We start from the raw sequence: 5,380 nt of genomic DNA on the forward strand, positions 1-5,380 counted from the left end.
AGCAGCTCACGATTTACCTTCATCCTGCCAACAATCTTAAGAATTACCCAAACTAAATAGCATCCAATAGTGCTGATAATGTCATCCCTGAGGATGTTCTTAGTGATTCTTGTAGAGATCACTTTATCCCTGCTGCTATTGTTGTCCCCTTGCCGAGGCCACTCTCAGACATATCAAAGATAGAGGTCTTTGATAGCAAGAACTTCAAATGCTAGTAGGAATGAGTCTTCACCATTCTTGATATACATGGTGTGGCTGCTGCTCTTGCTCAACCTCGAGCCTGCTATTGCTGCTGACCAAGCCCAAAAGTTGGATGGACTCATGCAAATAAGGTATGCCGACATACTATCATTAGTACTTTATCTAATGATCTATTCGATGTCTACTGTGTCTACAAGGAAGCCTATAAGATATGGAAGTCCATGATGACAAAGTACACTACTCAAGATGCTAGTAAACAAAAGTTCATTGTGGGAAACTACTATAAATGGGAGATGACCGAGAACAAGGATGTGAAGGAGCAAATCAATGAATATCACAAGCTGCTAAGAGATCTTTGTGCTAAAAACATCAACCTCCTAGACAAGTTTGTTATTGGAATCCTTATTGAGAAGCTGCTAGAATTGTGGAATGATTACAAACAATAGTTGAAACATAAACAGAAGCAGTTGTCCTTGACTGACCTGATCACTCACATTATAATTGAGGACACTAACTATAAGGCAGTATGTACAGCTCAAACCAGAGAAATGACATCCAAAGCCAACTGGTGGAGATAGAGCCTTATAACAAGAGGTATGACCCTAAAACAAAATATAACAAAAGGAATAGGAAATATGATTACAAACCTAGTGCTTCTAACCCCTCTTTTAAGAAAAAAGGAGACTGTTTCATCTGTGGTATATATACAACATAGTGTAGGAAGAGAAAGAACCATGATAAGCCTCAAAAATAAAATGTAAATTTAGTACAATGAGATGATAACAATGATGATGACAACATCGCTGCAGTGGTGTCTTGATCTACTTCATATTTTACATGTTATACACTTGGTTTTTAGCACCAAATAGTGCATATTAGGGTTTGTTTCCCAATTTTTAGCTATGTTTCACCCATTGACTACTTAGACCCTAATAATGCTATTTGGTGGATGGTTTGAGACTTTAAGATGCTTCATTGGACTTTTGGGCTTAAATTCTCATTTTCTTTCTTTTTAATTTTCTTTTTAGAATTTATTTAGTTTTGTGTCTTTATTTTCAAATTTGTGTGAGGGCAATTTTGGAATCAAGGAGCAAAGACTTGGTCAACAAATTTGAAGAAGTCAAGAGCACATGTATAATCTGATCTAAGGAATTCATGGGATAAAATCATCAAGGGAAACAAAGAAGTGCATAATGGCATGAATTGAAGCTGATCACATAGGAAGCAATAGCTGACATCATCATGATGCAAGGGAGAAGCAATTTAGGTGTGAATCATTTCTGAAAAGCATGGAAATTCATATAGAAATGAGCCAGCTGAGAGAGTCACGTTTTTGTCCATGCATGAAGTCACATTTTCCATGCTCATTCATTCAATTATGAGGTGCTAGATTCAGTTTGAATTTTAGCTAATTAATTCCATTTTTCAGCTAGAAATTAACCAACTTCAGATATGGATTTTCCTTGTTTTTATCACCACTCACTTTGGTTTCATCACCTTCACATTATTCACACATACATAAGCTGAATTTTCATATTGGAGGCTAATAATTCAGATCCCACTCTCTCACTTCAGCCATATTCTCTCTCAATTTTCGTTCATATTCACTCTCCAATTTTATAGATTTAGTTCTCTCATCTTCTTGTCCAGATCACACCATCTTCTCATCCTCTCACTGTCTAGATCATTTCTTCTCCTTTCTCCTTCATTCAGGTTGAATTCTGCCTTCATTCTCCTCTAAATTTTTGTCCATTTTCTTCTTCTCCTCCAGATTTCGTCCAGCACACATTTATCTCTAGATTTCATCTTCATCTTCATACATTTATGGAGGCTTCTCAAGGTTTGATTCAAGCAAAGAGGAAGAGCATGAGAGGCTGATCATTTAGAGCTCCAAGAAAGATGACTTGACATTATGAGATTTTTAGATTTGTAATTGTTGTTCATTTTCTTGATTTCATGTTCTTGTCTTGATTAATTGAGAATTTCAAATTTTGAACTTGTTTTGGTTGAAGACTTTGTGATTCTAATTCAGATTTGATGAGAATATGAATGTTGAATTTAGATTTTCATGCTATTTTCAGTTCTAGAATTTATGATTTACCTTAATGTTCTAGGCTTATTTCATAAGTTCTTGCTGATTCTTGTTCAAGTTCTTATATAGACTTGGGTTAGATCCATATTAGTTATATGAATTTGACTTAAGGTGTTTTTCTTCCATTAGTTTTAGTCTAAAACTTGTGTAGAACAAGGCTGAATATAGTGTTAATTTCTAAATTCACTTGACCTAAATTCATTCGTGTCCATTAAGTCTAATGGTGCACCACACTTAGAGGTTTCTAAGTATCTCATTTTAGGTTAATCAAGAAGGTTTATGATGTTATAATTCTAGAAATCAATGATTAATGTTAGGAAATCTAACTTGGGCTCACCATAATCATCATTCATTTCATTCCAACTAAAACAGAATTTTACAAACATTTATTATTGCATTATAGAGTTAGTTTAGTCACTTGAAAATTCAGATTAATTTGTGGCATTTGAACAATAATTTGTATGCTTTGCTCTCTAGGGAAATGACCTAGAATACTCATTTCTACATTCTAGTAAAATTTGATAACCCAAGACGACTAAAGGGTTCATCATGTCTTAAGCTCTCTTAATTTCTGATATGAAGAAATGGGAGGAAGACTTTGAGGCTATTAGGCACATATGTGCTAACTGAGAGATGTGTACCTCTTATGATCCTGTAAAGGAAGGGGAAGACTGTGTTTACTTTGCTGATTCCAAAACTATCAAAGTTCAAGGAAAAGGGAAAGTGGACATAAGGCTCACATCAAGAAAGACTCTAGCTTTGCTTTAAATGATGTTCTGCATGTGCCTGAAGTTAAAGCAAACTTAGTTTTAATTGCTTTGTTAAGGAAAGCTAGGGTTAAAGTGTCATTTAAATCTAACAAGATTGTAATGATAAAGAATAATGTATTTGTGGGGAAAAGGCGTTGTAATCAGGGACTATTTATTTTGAATGTCAATGAAATGAATAAGACTACATCCCCTAAGTATATGCTTATTTATATGACTGATTCCTTTGATTTGTGGCATGCTAGACTAGGTCACCCTAGTAAAGGTTATATAAATAGAATGCGAGAACTTGGACTACTTTGTAAAATTAAAAACAATGATTTTAGAAAATGTCAAGTGTGTGTGGAAACGAAACAAAGTAAAAAACCTCATTTTTTTAGTCAAAGAGAATCTGAATTACTATCTTTAATTGACACTAATTTAGGTGATTTGAAACAAACAATAACTAGAGGTAGTAAAAATATTATATCAATTTTATTGATGACTTTTCAAGATATACTAAGGTATACTTATTAAAAAATAAAGATGAGGCTTTTGAAAAATTTCTCTTATACAAAGCAGAGGTTGAGAATCAGTTAAACAAAAAGATTAAAAGAGTTAGATCTGATAGAGTTGGAGAATATGTTTTGTTAAATGATTTTTGTGAAAAAGAAGGAATTATTCATGAGAAAACACCTCCTTATTCTCCCAAGTCTAATGGTATTGCAGAAAGAAAAAATAGAACATTAAAAGAAATGATGAATGCTTTGCTTGTAAGTCCTTCTGCGCTTGATAACTTATAGGGTGAAGCCATTTTGTCTGCAAGTTTTTTACAAAATAGGATACCTTATAAGAAAACAAAGAAAACAACTTATGAGTTATGGAAAGGGTTTACCCCAAATTTAAAATATCTAAAAGTGTGGGGGTGTCTTGCAAAAGTTTTATTGCCTAATCCTAAAAAGAGAAAAATTGGTTCTCAAACTTTTGATGGTATGTTTATTGGGTATGCTAAAAAAATCACTTTTTAGTTTTGAAAAGTGATATTTCAGACCAAAACACAATTGTAGAGACTAAGGATGCTGAATTTTTTGAACATATTTTTCCCTTAAAAATTAAGCGTGTTTCTAAATCTATTAAGAATTCTGAGTTTGAACAAAATTCAAATGAAGATTTGGTTTTTAGGAGAAGTAAAAGGCAATGAAAGGAAATAAGTTTTGGAGATGATTTTTATACTTATTTAGTGTAAGATGAACCATTAAATTTTTATGAAGTTGTTTCTTCTCTTGATGCTAAGTTTTGGAAAAAAGCAATTGAAATTAAAATTGATTCCTTAAGGAAAAATAAAACTTGGATTTTAGCAAATTTACCTCAAGGAACTAAGGCTATTAGGTATGAATGTATTTTTAAGAAAAAGTATTTTCCAAATGGTTCAATTGATAAATATAAAGTAAGGCTTGTGGCCAAGGGTTTTATTCAAAAGGAAAATATTGATTATTTTGACACCTTTTCTCTTATGACTAGAATTTCTTCTAGAAGAATTTTTATTGCTTTGGCTTTAATTTACAAGCTTTTTGTTCACCAAATAGATGTTAAAATAACATTTTTGAATGGTGATTTAGAAGAAGAAATTTATCTGGTACAACCTAAGGGATGTGTGATTCTTGGGCAAGAAAATAAAGTTTGTAAACTTGTTAAGTCTTTGTATGGCTTAAAACAAGCACCTAAGCAATGGCATGAAAAACTTGATCAAGTTTTGATAAAAGGTGGATTTTCTACTGTTGAAGTAGAAAGATGCATTTATACAAAACTTGTGAATAATGAATGTGTGATTATATACTTATATGTGAATGACATGCTAATCTTTGGCTCTAGTATGTGTGTTGTTAATGAAATAAAAAATTTTCTTTCTTAAAATTTTGATAAGAAAGATATGGATGAAGCCAAGATAATCTTGGGTGTAAAGATCATAAGGAATAAAAATGGAATTTTGCTTTGCCAAAAATATTATGTTGAAAAAATTCTCAAGATGTTTAGATATCTTAAAGATGCTCCTATGAGTACTCCTTATGATTCGAGTATGCAATTAAAAAAGCACAAGGGTGACCTAGTTGATCAATCTGAGTATGCACAGATTATTGAGAGTCTGTTGCATTTGATGAATTTTACCAAGCCTGATATAGCTTATGCTATAAGTAGATTGAGTAGATATATCTATTATTTAGGCAGTAAGCACTAGGAGGCTCTGGTAAGAGTCTTAAGATACTTGAGAGGTATCATGAATTATAGTATAGTGTACAGTGAATTTCCTATTGTTGGAAGGATATAATGATGCTAATTAGAT

Source organism: Prosopis cineraria, unplaced genomic scaffold (assembly GCF_029017545.1).
Source record: "Prosopis cineraria cultivar Desert tree isolate PC_DT_omini unplaced genomic scaffold, ASM2901754v1 PC10, whole genome shotgun sequence".
In the NCBI taxonomy this organism is placed as follows: Eukaryota; Viridiplantae; Streptophyta; class Magnoliopsida; order Fabales; family Fabaceae; genus Prosopis; species Prosopis cineraria.